Source organism: Panthera uncia (assembly GCF_023721935.1).
Source record: "Panthera uncia isolate 11264 chromosome A3 unlocalized genomic scaffold, Puncia_PCG_1.0 HiC_scaffold_11, whole genome shotgun sequence".
Taxonomy (NCBI): domain Eukaryota; kingdom Metazoa; phylum Chordata; class Mammalia; order Carnivora; family Felidae; genus Panthera; species Panthera uncia.
This window is the reverse complement of record NW_026057578.1, coordinates 57,978,176-57,994,264: the sequence shown is the minus strand read 5'-3', so window position 1 is coordinate 57,994,264 and position 16,089 is coordinate 57,978,176. Positions and strand designations below refer to the sequence as shown.

At 47.2% G+C, this 16,089-nt stretch overlaps 1 protein-coding gene across 1 annotated transcript in view; it reads left to right on the top strand.

The window, feature by feature from the left end:
• The first annotated feature begins 658 nt into the window (after positions 1 to 658).
• The window catches only part of NPAS2 (neuronal PAS domain protein 2), a 159,773-nt gene continuing 144,342 nt past the window's right edge, over positions 659 to 16,089 (top strand). The window contains exon 1 of the mRNA XM_049651359.1: positions 659 to 735. The gene's annotated coding sequence lies outside the window, so the exon portion shown is untranslated. The remainder of the gene's footprint in view (positions 736 to 16,089) is intronic.

The window sequence follows — 16,089 nt, the reverse complement described above, 5'->3', positions numbered from 1 at the left end:
CACTAGGCAGGAAAGGAAGATTGCTTGCCACCCCCAGCGACAACTTTAACGGGACTTCAGCTGGCAGCCCCGCGTCCGCCTATCTCCCCTCTCGACCAGTTCACTTCTAAGCACACACACCCCCACCGCGCGCTCAGTTCCGACCCCGCGCCCCAGGCCGGACTTCGCCGCGCGTCCTGGCAGCCCAGAAGGGGCGGGGGCGGCCTCGGGCGCGCGGGTGTCTAGGCTGCCCAGAGGAGCTGGGGGTCCGGGGGTCGCAGGATGCGTATCCCAGGCTGGGTCGGGGCCAAGGCCCGGCGTGCGGCCAGAAGAGACCCGGCAGCAGGAGCGGAGGGAAGGAGGAGGAGGCGAGGGTGGAGGAGGAGGAGAGAGGAGGAGGGAGGAGGGAGAAGGGAGGGGGAGGAGGAAGAGGCGACGGCAGCTCTCCCCACCGGCTCTACGTGCGGAAGAGTTTGCCGCGCGAGCAGCCGGCCTCCTGCAGGAGCCGAGGGACCCGCGCGACGGCGGCCAGGGAGCAGCGGCCGCGTAGCTCGGAGACCCGCAGCCGCGGTGGCGGTGGCGGCGGCGGCGGCGGCGGCAGCGAGAGCAGCGCCTCCCGCCGCCGCCCGGGAGGAGCTCGCCGCGCCCGCTCGCCGCCTCGGCTCCCAGCGGCGGCGGCGGCGGCGGCGGCGGGAGGCGCGTCTCCCCGGCCCAGTCCGCGCCCGGCCCCGCGGGGTCGCCCCGGCCAGCTCCGAGGTAAGGGGCCGCGCCCGGGGACGCGGGGAACCCGGGTTGGAAGTCCTTGAGCGCGGGGTCGCGGGACTCGGTCACCTGCTAGTCGGCGCGGTGAACGCGCGGGGCGGGGAGGGGCGCTCCGACACGGGGCTGCGCGGCGCGGGGGTCAGGGGCGTAGAATGTTGGGGCCCCACCCCCACCCCGGGTCCTGCCGCCCGGGACACCGCGTCTTGCAGGACTGCAGCGGCGGCCGGGCTGGTGTGCTCCGTGTGCCTCTCGCCATAGGAAGCAGAGGACGAGGCACCCCGAACCTCAGGATTTGGGGGAGCTCAGAGGATACTGTCAGGGTGGGTAGAAGCCGTGCCCAGGTAGCAGCCTGGAGGCTTGCCCAGTGGCCTCTCTGGGCCCCACTGCGCGCCTTCGCGAAGAGTGGGGAGCCGGGTAGCCCTGGAGGGTGCGGCGTGCGCGCCCCGGGCTCGCGATCTCTCTGGGTCCCTAGGTCGGAATTGTTTCCGGGCCCGATTGGGTACCTAGTCTGCCCCAGCATGTTTAGAGAGCGTCGCCTTGCCACTGCTTCCCAGGTTAGATGCCGTCGAGTTGATTTGATAGGTGTGCCCCCTCCCCGGGCCGAGGAGGAAGGCACACCTTTGACCTTTCTATAGAGCTGCGCAGGGTCGTTAACCAGAGGGTAGGGACAGGTGCCAAGGTGCTAAATTAAAAACTAACCCGCTCCTCTGCCTGCCACTCCTTAACTGCTCAAGGTAAGAAAGTTTGTTTTCAGCCTTGTGATTCATAAATAATTAGTAACCAGTTTCGTAGATTAAGCAAGATGGAAACCTTAAAAATACATACGCACTTCCAGAAAGTCTAAAAACTTCCAAGGTTGGATCCGGGAGTCTTTAGTTCAGGAAGTTAAAAGCCTCGGGACTCAACAGGTGTTCAGAAGGGGTCCGAGAGGGGAGAGCTCTGCGTGTTTGTCTTTAGTACCTGCTCCTTTGGTATCGTGCCCCAAATTCGTTGAATTTGTTGGCTTGTTTCTTTACAGGTATTGAGTAGTTATTAACTTAAATAGCAAAGATGAACTCATCATTTATGATCATTTAGAACCCAAACCTTCTTTTCCTTAATAGGAGGGTTCTCCCCGTTTGGACTTGCCAGATAATTAGCTTTAAAGCAGTTCCTGGCAAGGTGCACTCTGTCCACGAACCTCTAACACTAACTTAGTACCTGACCAGTGAATTGACTAACTAATTATGGCTTGCATTAAAGCACAACTGCCCTTCTTGGGTGGGAGGCGCCGGTTCAAAATTCAAGGGCAAGTTCTAGCTCTTTCTATCACAAAGATTTCCTTAATGGGAGTGTTTGGCAAAAATAATCCCAAAATGTCTTTTAAAATAACCATCGAATAAATAAAATGTTTAAAAGCGTTATTCTGACCAGGGCCACTATTTTGCAAAAGAGAAAAAAAAAAATCTGTTTCATTACACAGCTAACCCAGGACCCATAGAAGTATTGGCATTTCTCAGCAGTCTACTTAAAGATTTAGTTAAAAATAAAGTGTGCAACATAAAGACATTCAATAATTGTCTTCCATCTCCCAGAGAGATGCGGTGTGTGGCTTAAAACAATTGTAAATGTGCTGCTTTTAGCCATTTTCTTCTTGGAAATCGATGCCTCTATTTATTTGCTGATTTGTCCCACTGTGCACGATCATAGAATTGGTTTTATTCCTACTATTCCCCAGAGTGACTCCTGCGGAGGTGAGAGAAGGGACTACATTCTAGAGGAAATATGTTATTAATAAAACGTTACCCCCCAAAGAGTTAACCATGCCAAGAAAAGAACCAAGTGAGGTTTTACTAGTTAGTGTGATGAAAAAAATTCCCTGATATGATGACAGTGTTCAGATGGTGACTAAAAAGTTCATCTTTATGTAGAAAATAACAATTGTTTTTAAGCTTCTTTGGTCCTTTTTGGAGTTTGGGTCCTTTTTAGTGTTTCTGGATGTTTAATAATGAAAACTATAAAGATAACAAAAATGGTAAAAAAAAAATTACATCATCTGATGTATATCATTATGAAGTTGAATTTATCCTAGTTTTTAAACAATCTTTCTTAATTCTTGGTGATCTTTATAGGTGGCTCTTAACCCTGCCACTTGTTTTCAGATTGTAAATTCAAAATTAGCGATTTGTTCAGATGACAATAATAATGCCTGCATATACATTTTATATCGCCATCTGTATATGTTAATTTTTTCAAAGTCTTGCTCTTGAGCCTGAAGGACCAAAGGGCTAAGTCCTTTGTGTTCATTTAAAAAATTTTTTTTAACGTTTATTTATTTTTGAGACAGAGAGAGACAGAGCATGAACAGGGGAGGGGCAGAGAGAGAGGGAGACACAGAATCTGAAACAGGCTCCAGGCTCTGAGCTGTCAGCACAGAGCCCGACGCGGGGCTCGAACTCACGGACCGCGAGATCGTGACCTGAGCCGAAGTCGGCCGCCTAACCGACTGAGCCACCCAGGCGCCCCGATCTTCATTTTTAAAACAAGTAGATATCTTGTTCTTCACGTGAAAAGTCAGTTTTTCCATTGTGATCTGGACACTGATTGTCCCATGCTGATCCCATGTAAGCGGTGACATCTCTTTCCCAAGAGAGGTCAAATTACAAGGTGTTGAAAATAGCCCAGTGACTCAGTATTCTTGGCTGCTGTACACCAACGGTTTAATTGGCTGCATCAGAGAAGCATCTAATTGAGTTTCACATTTAAATAGTGGAAATGATACTTGATGCATTATTTGCTTACACAAATGTTTAATTAGCATGTTCCTGATCTTCATTCTATTTGTAGCAAAGAAGGGAGGTCAGGGACTGCTCATTCATATTCCCTGCAGCATCTCAGCCCTATGAGGCCTTGTTCATAATAGATGCTCATTAAATAGGTGTAGGAAATGAGCTGAACCATTGATGAGAGTTATCCAAAGGTTAGAAATTTGTGAGTGCTAATAGGATACTTAACTATGAGTAACTCTAGTTTAAATCTGATGATGATCAGTAGTACCTGAGAGCACTGAACAAACACTTACTAAATGTGAACACTTGTTTTAAAAGGGGAATTTTTTTTGAATTCTCTGGCAATGGGGACCACTTGGCATTGCAAACAAAGTAATCTCTTAGGTAAAGTTCCCCCAAAGATCACTTGAACTTCTGCGGGTCCTAAAACAATGTGTGGTTTCCATTTGATGATTCAGAATAGAAAGGAGAGAGCTTAACTTCTACACTGGTGTGAGAAAAGCAGTGTATTAAAGAGGGTGGGAGGTGTCAAGGATCACGCCTCAAACTTCATAGTGCGTGCAGTTTCCTGGGGACCTTGTTAGTACATGCTAACCCAGCACATCTGGGTCAGGACCCAAGATGCTGCATTTCTCACAAGTTACCATGCACTCTTGATGCTGTTGAAACACCAGCAAAGTTCTGGAATATACTTAATTCAGTTCAGCATATGTTTACTGAACATCTACTACATGGTAGGCCCAGGCAATGGAAAAATAAAGAACGTGGGTCCTCTCTGCCCTCTCATCAAGCAGCTGACTAGATGAGGAAGAGAGAAGGATTCTTTCTAGACCAAAAATGAGGTCCTGGACCAGAGAATGGGCCCAGGAAAGGGGGTTTTCTGATAGGGCTTCTACTTTGCTGACCTTGACCTCTATCTAGTCTTCTTGGAATGGAAAGCTTTGTGATCTGGCAGAAAATTAACTGCAAATGTTGAAATCAGACAGACCTGGGATAGCCTCCCTGCTCAGCTATCGTGTGACCTGGAGCAACCTTTTTTTAACCTGTTTGAGCCTCAGTGTCCTGGTCAGAAAAAGGGTGGGAATAATGCTTCGCTGGTCAGGTTGCTAGGATTACCAGAATGATTGCTTTCATTACTGTCAGTGGGAAAGGGGGGGCTGGTAGGCAAGAGAAAGGAGAGGTTCCTAAAATATTTTTCTATGTAGTTCACCAATTAGAGATTCGATTTGGTCAACCAGCAAACCCCAGGCAAGCAGTAGAGAACCAGGCTAGGGCTGGAGGGTGGGCAGCTGTGGAAGTTAATCAGAGGCAAAACGGAATTATCAGGAGCACGCACATCTCCACTCTTCTCCTGTAGTGCCCTGGCTTCTGGTTAGCCTTGGTGACACCCTGCTAGCAATATATTTACCTGAGGGTGTTCCTGGAGCCTAGCCTTTAGGTTCCAGTGATCAAGACCAACTGGTGTTTGTACAGTCAGGCACTCCTTTAAAAATCTGATTCAGAGGGAAGGGCAAGTGCCTCCCCTCTTTGAGGGGCACTGGTGCATTCCCTGGCAAGGCACTTTTAAGGAAGGATTAAGCCATGAGCAGACTTGCGGGGGAGGGGGGGAGAGAGAGAGAGAGGGAGAGAGAGGGAGGGAGAGGGAGAGTCCTTTCCCATTTAGCTGAGTTAGCTGAAATTAGTGCAGGGTGTGTCCGAGTTCATCAGGCAGATGTTTTATACTTCAGGCTGTGAGATGATTGTTTCCTCTTGACATCCAGGGAAGATGGATATTCCAAGGCAGTGATCTCTATCACTCTGATCTTAGGAGGGGTAATCTGGGTGGCCCTCAAAATACTTCAACATTGCTCTACCTTATATAATATATATATATATATATATATATATATATATATATATGTTACATAAGGTATATATAATATGTAAGATATATACTATGTAAGATATATATAATATATAAGATATAGGTAGTATATGTATTAGAGTTCCATTTATTATTTGCAAAGGAAATTTTACTGCTATCATTCCAGCTCCATGCCTCCCCACCTAAAATAAACCTTGAAAACCAAGTTGTAAGAGAATGCCAGTGGCCTTTTGATGTGTGGGGGAAGGAAAAGCAGAGGAATGACTGGAGCCAAGGCAGTCCTGGGGGTGGGGTAGAGGGGTAACAAGGAGGGAAAGGAGGGCAGCAAGCATCTGAGCACCCAGAATGGAGGTTAGAGCAGTGGCAGGGGCAGAGGGTGGGAGGTAGGAGCCAGGGACCCAACTTTGTAGACTCTGCTGCTGTGCAGAAAGCTGTGGAGGATTATGCCCCTGGGTCTTTGAAAATCATCCAGGCTTCTAGTAGACACAAGCCCATCTAAAGGAAGGTAAGGGGTGCCTGGGTGTCTCATTTGGTTAACCATTGGACTCTTGATTTCCACTCAGGTCATGATTTCACAGTTTGTGGATTCAAGTCCTGCATCAGGCTCTGCACTGACAGTGCTGAGCCTGCTTGGGAATCCTCTCTCTTGCTCTCTCTCTGCTTCTCTGCCCCTTGCATGTCTGCTCTCTCTCTCAAAATAAATAAACTTTAGGGGTGCCTGCATGGCTCAGTTGGTTAAGTGTCCAACTTTGGCTCAGGTCATGATCTCACAGTTTGTGAGTTTGAGCCCCACGTAGGGCTGTGTGCTGACAACTCGGAGACTGGAACCTGCTTCGGATTCTGTGTCTCTGTCTCTCTCTGTCTCTCTCAAAAATAAACATTAAAAATAAGTAAATAAACTTTAAAAAAAGAAAAGGAAGGTGAATGACAGAGCTAAGCAGCATTATTCTTCCAGCCTCTTCTGAACAAAAAATGGTAGTGCACAATTTCATGAAGAATATTTGTGCCCCTTGATCATCAAGATATGGAGGAGAATGTGTTTAAATTATCGTTTTTATGTCATAAAAGTATATTTAATTTTTGGAAAGCCCAGAAAAGAGTGAAGAAGATAGAGATTACCTGCAACCTCAAGGTGTATTTCCTTTCAGTCTTTTTTTTCTATACATTAAATGTTTTTTAATGTTAGATATTTTAAAAATATGTATGAATAATCTCATAAAAATTTCAAATAATCCAGGACCATTTCTAGTAAAAAGATGACCTTCACAGTCTTTGTCCTATGTAAGTGTCATTCCCCTTTTTCTGCCTAGCAGAAACCTGGTTTTGCTGCTGAGTCTACCCTCCCTGGTCCATATGTCTCAGGAGTAAATCCTGATTGGCCAAAGCTACCCAAGTGAGCCTGCCATTCTTGCCAGTGATTGGCTCAGCACAAGCATGTGGACTTTGTCCTGGCCAATGAAGCATGAGGGTGGGTTACTGGCCCTTCAAATCAGGCAAGGAGGGAAGCAGCCCTTTTCTTCTGGATATGCAATGCCTGTAAGTGGGGCAACCATCAGCCCCCAGAGCAGGCTAGGCCAGGTCCCAGCTGACCTGCCAAAGAATGCAAAAGTGAAGAATTGGACTCCATAGTGCCCTTAGCCTTCTGAATTACCCAACGAGGAGTCTCTGCTTTGCGATGTTTGGGAGATCCTGAAACTGTCCTGACCACGTAAAGCAGGTCAAGTTAGGTTTTTGTTAGTTGTAGCCAGAAGCATCCTAACCGATGCACCACATACCTCTCCACCCTTCTCAGGAGATGAACTTGGGGGTGTAGTCTGCTAGTCATTTTCCGGTGCATTTACATATATACCCATATATGTATGTCTTCTTTTTAAACAGAACTTATCCCATGACTTTTATGTAGCGACTTTTTTTGGCATGAGAATTTTTTGGGTCATTTCTTATATCTACTTCATGCTTTTTAAAGGCTACGTAGTCATACCGAGGGGTACGGCCGACACATAATTTAACTCATTGTTAAACACTTACTGTGCTTTGTTTCCACTTCTTTACTATTACATTCCATGTTGTCTTAACTTCCTTATCTGTATATCTTCGGGTACATTCCAAGTTTTTGTAAGTCAAGGGGTTACTAGGAGGGGATTCCTGAGTAGAGGGGTGCATCTGTTGGAAATATGGATAGATGCTGCCAAGTGGATGACTCAAATAGCTGTATCCATGCCCTTTCCCACCCACCCACCCATGTCTTAACCAACACCACACATTACCAGTCTCTTGAATTTCTTTTATGCATTTTCCCATGCTTGACGTAATGCTGGTTTTCTATTCTGGTTGCTTGCCTTAATCTGAGCATAGGCATTTCCCCATGTCATTAAATATCCCATGCAAATATAATTTTAATGGCTGCATGATAGTTCATGATAGTCATTTTTGAAGTATTCCAGTGGTTTGTGAGGACACAAAAGAGAATAGTGGAAGTTGAGGCTTTCCATAAAAACTAAGGAGACCTGATCAATCTTGCAATCATCTCAAAAGAGCCCTGAAAATGGTATTAGGAGACATACCCCTTCAGTGATCTGTTTCCAAGAAAACTCTTGAGGAGATGGCTTTCCATCAGACAGCAGGCTGCCTCTAGCATTTCTAAGAAGCTTTACTGTTTCTGGGATCAAAGGGTTTACACCCTGACCGACATTCTTTCTCTGAATGTACAGGAGTCACTTAAACAAATACTTTGTGCCTGACGCATAGCTGAAATGTGAGTTTGTTGTAGTCTTTGAAATTTTCCGCTTCTGCCAGGGAAGACAGGAAAGCAAATGGGATAGATGAAATTCATAAAAGATGTTCATCATGTTTTTTCCTCTTCTTAATTCAGAGAGGAAAATCTAATGTTTCCAGGAAGTTCCTGGGGATGGGACAATTCCATTTCCAGTCTTGGTCCTCTTTGTAGGCCTACAGTGCTTTGGGGAGCAGTTCAGATTTGTCTTTAGTGCTTAGAAAAGTCCGGTATTTTTTCAATTTCAGAACTAGATAGCTTCAATTTTCCACTGTTCCGTTTCACAAGATTAAGGCCTATTTGGAAATAGGCAGCAGGATAGATGTACACAGTGCAGTGTGAGTGTTCAGCCTGCCTGCTGATGCTGTGAGGGAGGTGGGTGGGCATTGCTTTGTAGCGGGAGAAGAGTTTTGGAGGATGTGGGTTTGCGGGGCAGGGAGGAGCCCATCCAAATGGGGTGTTTGCCGCATCAGCGCTTCCCTTCATGCCGTCAATGAAAGACACAGCCTGCAGTTCAGTCATCACTCACTACATGAGATGCCTGGTTTTCTGCAGATGGTGATCTAATAAAACTGAGGAAAACTTTAAAATCCCAGTTTTGGTGTGTGTTTGTGGTTGGAGTGGGGGCAGGCGTGTTAGGTGGAATGGTACCAAGAACGATTGCTGTATAGCTCTGGAATATCCGTTCATCTTAAGACCCAAAACAGAGATCGTTGCTGAGCTCGCCAAGGCTTTAATGGTCGGGGAGGATTTTATTTTTATGGCTTCGCCTCCCTTCCCCTTCACAGTGGTTGTTGGAGAGAGAGATGCATTCACAGCAGATTTGCGTGGCAGTTTTGAAGAGGTTTTATGATCTCTCGAGTTAGAGAACTTGTTTCTATTTCCAATCATAATGCAGTCCTTGGCTGGTAATGATCTCTAGGATTTCTGGCTCAGGACAAACTGATTTCATGTGAGGTAAGGAAGCTTCTTGCGTTGGAGCTGCTTCTGGGGCTTTCCCTCAATGCTTCCACTCTTGGCCTCTGTCTCTCAGTTCCCTATCCTGGATGGCCGGGTGGTCTCATCCCATGTGGTCCTGGGATCATGGGAGCACTTGCCACACTTGTTATGGAAGCACTTCTGGAATTGATGGTTCGCTAGCACACACCGGGTTTACTAAGTGGAGCTGGGGTGACGGTGGGGGACACAGCTCATAAAAGACCCTCCACCCTTGGACTGTCTTCTGTACTTTCATCTGATCAAGAAAGGCACTGCTTGAGATTGTGTCTGAAGAAGCCCAGTACCCCTCGATTTAGAGTTATACACGGCCTCGATGGAAACAGTGCCCTCCCCTGCATTACACATCCCATTCTCAACTTCCACCTTCTTTGCTGTCATTCACCACTCTCCCCACACCCCACCCCCTTCCCCAAGCAAGCAGACTCTTAGCTCCTGGCCCCCCTTGTCCCTCACTCACTCTCTAGTGAGCCATGGGGTACTCCCTGGCAGGGCCCCCAGCTGCCACTCTCTGTCAGTCCAGTCTTGGACACAGCCACCAAAGTCACTGCCCCTGTCCGTACGTGTGTGTGTCATCCTGGGCCTGGGCTCAGGCTGGGTTCGTGAGCCCCCCAGGACGCCCAGCACCTCATGGGAGGAAGGTGGGTAGGTGTGCAAAGTGTGCTGTGGACAGGGTGAGGGAAGAACCTGTACTGGCTCCTGACTGCCACACACGACAGATGTGACCCACTCAACAGCGTCTAAGGAAACATGACAGCGCCCTGCTCCTTCCATGGGGCCTCAGAGCAATCCATGTCTGCCTCTCCACCTGGGGGCAACTCCTCAGTCACCCTGGCCCCTGAGTTCTTTGGAAACCTGCTCCACACACTCACCGGGGCAGTTTCCTGGCTGTTCCTGCCCTGGCACTTGTTTGCTCTTGCTTGGCCAGGGCCTGTTGCGCTGGCCACACAACTTCAGGGGCACCATTCATTCTCCCTTGTGCCATGAAAATAGCCATGCTTAGCAGCCAGTGTGGCTCCAGTGTGCGCCACATTTGTTTGGATTCCTGCTGTTCAGTGTATGTGGAGTTACGAGGTGGGAAGAGTCTGTTACTCTTCCCACTGTACGGTGGGTTTCTTCTCTCTTTTGTCTCTCCATGGCTGGGCTAGTGGCATTCTCTAAGCATGTGTTGAGACTGTTCCAGCTAACCTGCTCCAGAGATCTGCACTGGCCCCTTACTGGCAGAGACCTGGGAAATAGTGGGGGTGCCTAACGAAAAAGACATCATGCTTCAAATTTTTTTAATGTCTATTTATTTTTGAGAGAGTTTAAGTGGGGGTGGGGTGGGGAGAGGGGCAGAAAGAGAGAGGGACAGAGGATCTGAAGTGGCCCCTGCGCTGAAAGCAGTGAGCCCAATGTGGGGCTCGAACTCATGACCTCGAGATCATGGCCTGAGCTGAAGTCGGAGGCTCAACTGACTGAGCCACCCAGGTGCCCCGCCCTTGCTTAAATTTTTAAAAGAAGAATAGTTCCTTTTGTGTTCCCCGTTTCTGTGAAGTTGTGCTGTGTTGGCGTGAGTTGGCTGTTCCCAGTGGCCAGCTGTTTAACCCCTGTGTACAAAATCTCCTGTTTCCTTTTTGCTGTGTGTCTAAGTATGAATGTAGCTCTATTAAGCACCAGAGTCTCATTTCCTAGTTTGTGCCACTTGGGGTGGTATCATTAGGATGAACCTACTTGAGGCTGTGTTTGTGTTTTCTGGCAGCTTGGGTTTGACAGCTCTGGTGTGTATTGCAGCCTGTTTATAGGAGATACCTATTAAAACATTCAGGCTTTTCCTTGGCTATGGCAGCGTTGACCTATGACCTGACTTTAAATCAGAGCATGTGAGCGGCCATCGCCATGGAGGCGGGCAGCATTTTAAATGGTTTGATGAAAGCAGCTTGTGGCCCGTAGCAGGAAGCCTTGGCAGCCTGACATGGCCACTGTGGCCAAGTGAACTTGGCAAGTCACAGACACCCCAAAACAGAGCCTCTTCATCCATAAAAGCGAGGTATTCATACTAAACAGTCGATATCAAGAGGAGAGATGTCCATAACAATGAGAAGTAGTAGTCATCTTTTTATCACTCCCTGCTGGGACCAGCTCATCCCTCAGACTGCCCACACACCACCACTGCCCCCAGGAAATGCCAGCCTCAAGGTAATTTCTTAATGAACGAAGTCCTTGCTTTTTTCAGACAAGGTACACACTAGCAATTAAAGACACAGTATATCCCAGTGTTCTCTTAAAAGCTAACGTCATGGGAAAAAATGAAATGCTCAAACTATAGAAGCCAAACACAGTGTCTTGGCAGATGCTTGGGGTTGCACACTTTGCTTTCAAAAGCTTTTCCCGTTTCTAAGAACAAAGTAGCCTGATAACCTTTTGTGTCTGAAAATTCGGTCTAAGTCAAATAGGCTCTGTGGATTCCCGTGGATTCTAAGATCTTATGGGATGTATGGGGCATCTCACCATGATAAATGTGACATGTGCTGTTTCTTCTGACCTCCTGTTTTTTCTAAAGAGGGTTGGCCTGCAGCCGTAGGGCTTAGCTCTGACCACCTGGAAGGATCCCGTTACTTTTCTCCTATGTCACAATCCCCTAAGGAGCAAGAAACCACCTGATTTTCAATGGAAATGGGAGTTTACTCTTTGGATTGGACGCACAGACACACACAGAGATACATACACACCCTGATTTTGGTTAATAAGCTGCTTTTGCAATGGAAGGAGAGGACCTACAATGGACTGAATGTTTGTGTCCCCCTAAAATTCATATGTTGAAACCCCAAGTCCCAGTGTGACAGTATTAGGAGGTGGGGCCTTTGGAAGGTGATTAGGTCATGAGGGTGGAATCCTCATGGATGAGAGTCACGTCCTTATAAGAAGAGGCTGGAGAGCTAGCTAGCCCTGGCCATGCCGTGTGAGGAGACAAGAAAAGGCCCCCATCTGCAACCAGGAAGAAGATTCTCACCAGAACTGACTGTCCTGGCATCCTGATCTTGGACTTGCAGCCTCCAGAACTGTGGGAAATAAATGTCTGTTGTTTAAGCCACTCAGTATATGGTAATTTGTTACAGTAGCCAGAATAGACTAAGACAGGACCGTGGTGATCCTCATGTTTTCCAGATGAAAATGAGAGGTTGCAAAAGCCAAGGGTCCTTTCCCTGCTCCCAGAACTCGCAGGTCCTGCAGCCAGGCAGGACTGCTGACCCATTCCAGAAGGTTCAGTGCTTCCCTTTCTCTGCTGAGGCCTGAGCATGATGCCTCTCCGGCTGAAATCCAGCCAGTCGGCAAGAATGAGGCTCCCTCTGGCCTCAGCCAGCGCACTCACTGCCCTGAAATCCTGGGAGGGAACATGGTAGTCCAAATGACCAGCCGGCTTCCCCCCAACCATTGTCTTATCTCTCCCTGTGTGCTGTGCAGCCCGCTCTCTGACATGAGCACAATAAGATAAGGAAGCCAGCGTCCTGGGGCAGCCTGGAACAGGGAGAAACAAACACAAGGCTGGACACAGACTGTCCACTTTGACTTCTGGAACCCACTCACTCTTGTGGGCACTGACATCCAACTTCCTTCCAGATAAACAGAATAAAAGCACAAAGCTCACTGGTGTCTGTGATGAAGAATGAGATGCCCCTTGAACAACTTCTGATAGTGCTTCTCATGCATGGGGGGCAGGCAGGGTCAACAGTAGGAGCTTCCCCCTGCACATTTTGTATCCCAAAGCTTTGTCACTGCCACCCCATGGGCATCTCATTGTCATTTTTTCCATAATAAATTAGGCAGCATAAACTATCATTAGGCCTAGGGGTTAGGGAGGGGCTACACCCAACTGTCACTGTCCCACACATTAGCTCCTTTGATTCGACAACCGTCTCTGGAGGGAGCACTATTTTATTCCCATTTTACAACTATGATACCAAGGCACAGAGATGTTAAGTGATGTGCTCGGGGACATTCAGAGCAAGCACTTGAATGTAGCCCTTTAAAGAAGGACCAAAAATAGAACAGCCAGTTTTTGTTTACTTTTTCTGAAACGCCACTTCTAAGAAGATAGGATGTGTCTAAAACAAAGCGAGCATCTTGAACATGACTTCTGTAGCTTACGCGGCTGTCCTGAGCTTGAGGTTGTTGTGCGGTGGCTGGGTTCACCCTGTGGTTTGACAACAACTCCGATTTGTTGTCCGAGTTCAACCCGGCCCTCAGGAAGAGGAGACTACGTGTCAAAGGCCATAAAGAAGGAAAGCTGGCAGGAAAAGCGTTTTTAGGGCAAAATCGTTATTCTGTTCTTTGCCATCTTTTAGTAGCTAACCTGCTTTTCAAAATTATTTCGTTAGCTGTAATAAGTACTGTTAAATCAGGACACTCCTTGTGTCTTTCCTCATTTTCTCTGGAGTCAGGTATGTCTTTCTTTAGCTGAGAGCAACAGAGAAGTCAGCATGAAAAGGTCAGGGCCAGCTAGCACTTTTGTGAAACATCATTTCACCTGAGTCTCATCAACCCCGGGGCCTAGAAAACCAGCAGCTGACTGGTTGGTGGAGAAGCCTCCCCCAAATCGCCCAGGGTTCACCCAGAGTGTGTTTTCCCACATGCTTCCCCTCCACATGTAAGTGTGAACCTCAGCACTCAGTGAATGTGAAGGAAAATACATGCAGGCAAGGTATTGAAGAGTTTTTGGTGTTTTTTTTTTTTAACATTTATTTATTTTTGAGAGAAAGAGAGAGAGAGAACGAGTGGGGAAGGGGCAGAGAGAGGGAGTATCGGAGGCAGGCTCCACGCTGTGAGCACAGAGCCCAATCCGGGGCTTGAACTCCTGAACTGTGAGATCCTGACCTGAGCCCAAATCAAGAGTCAGCCGCTTAACTGAGCCACCCGGACACCCCCAAGGTATTGAAGAGTTTTGAATAACAGGGTTTGACTCCTGGCGGGGGCATCTGTGAAGCGGCTCCCCTCCCTCTGCCAGCTTTGGGTGGCTGTGGGCCCAGGTGTTGGGCTCGTCTTGGGGGTGGAGCCTCGAGGAGCCCTGTCAGATCACTTGGGTCTCTGTCTTGCTGCTCCCACCACCGATAGAATCAGAAGCAGAAGCCCAAATGAGCATCAGTAAGGTCATTCAGTCTAGCCCATGATTGGCATACGTGGGCACACACATGAAATCAGATTCATTCTAGTCCCTGTTTGTACCACACCCACACCAAAGAGGCAGGATTAGCCATCCAGGACCTTCTCGGAATGAGTGTTATTATGCTGACATGATAAATGTTTCTTTTGTCACCAGAATCCTTTAATAACATCTATCTGATTTATTCTGGGCTGCGTATTATTTCAGAGAGCTCTAAAACAAACTGATTTAGGATGGTTTTTCAGCTATGGAGAGTTAAATTTGTGCCTTGGATGATGACGACAGGGGATGGAGGGGTTGGGATTGCTTCTTTTCATGTCTGGCCGTGAATTTATATGAGCGGGAGTTAACTCTTATTGAAGGGGCACTTGAATTCTGATCACACAGGTAGGTTGTACCAGGTCAATTTCCTCCTTCATCCGTTCCACATACACAGAATTTTGGTGTCTCGGTTTCAACATTTCTCTGGTTCTTCGGTGTTGCCTTTTGCTCCTAACATGAAGTCACGTCCCCAGGCCGCAAGAGCAGTGTCAGAAGAAAGAGAGGTATGGGGTTTGGGAGGAATAGTTCTTTCCATCTTTCTCAGATGGGGAAAAGTGGGGTTGGAACTATGGAAGAACTTTAGAAAATATGAGGTGAGGTCTGTAAATTCTGAAATGTGGTATTCCTCTTAGTTCTGGGGCAGATTTTTCAGATTTTTAATTTTCCAATTAAAAACAACAGTACCTTTGAGCATTTTAGTATAGCTTAACTGGTGGTAGCACTTGTATTGCTAATTCTAGTAAATTATGATGCTCACAGACACCTGAGTCATTTGGCTAGGCCCCCTCATCCTTCCAGAAGTTATTAGTGTTCTAGGGCAAACCTCGTATCCCAAGGAGATTCTTTCCACCCAAAGTAGAAGCATGAATTCACTTGAATTCAGGCAGAGGAGATAATTGATTCCAATAACTTGGGGCCCATACTGGATCTATTTTATATTCTGTCTAAAAGTTAGGCTGTAAAATGCCGTATTTACCCCAATGTCCTATTCTCTATATTATACCTAACCACAGGTTTCCAGCCTTAAGATAAACAATTTGCATTTTGCTTTTGTAATTTCCTCTTTCCGTAACTATCAAGAAACTTCTGGGAAATCTGTGGGGTTAGCTTCTAATCTGCTAGAACAGTCTTATCCCCAGCTTTGAATCTTATGGCAGTCTCCCCAAGAGGAGAGTCGGGGCTGTGGAGCTGAAAGAGAGCTTAGAGGTCAGGCCACCAGGACCATCGTTTTACAGAAGGGGAAACTGAGGCTGGGGTTTGGTGATGGCAGAGCCCAGCACAGAAATAGGTCTTCAGCCTCCTGGCACAAGGTCATCATCCACCCTATCCCATGCCTCACTTTACCTGTCTTTCCATGCAGGTGCTGACCATTTTACAAATAGGAACAGGATTGTAGTGAAATAAAAGACAAATATACAGTATATTTCAAGTCCCCAGATTGCCACCATTGGCTTACCTTATTATTATGATTCCCATAAGTTGTAACGATAAACATTTAAAATTTGCTTTTCATGGTTGTATGCACTGATTTCACTTCTTTGCCTTGAAGATGAATTTGCATAGTCAGTGGGTTGAGATGGACAGACCAGTGCAGGGTCATCTTCCAAAAAGCATTTGTGTGATGATCAAATGAATCAATTGATGGTGAACACATTCTCTTTTTTTAAATATTTATTTATTTTTGAGAGAGAGAGAGAGAGAGAGAGACAGAGCATAAGTAGAGGAGGGGCAGAGAGAGAGAGACAGAATCTGAAGCAGGCTCCAG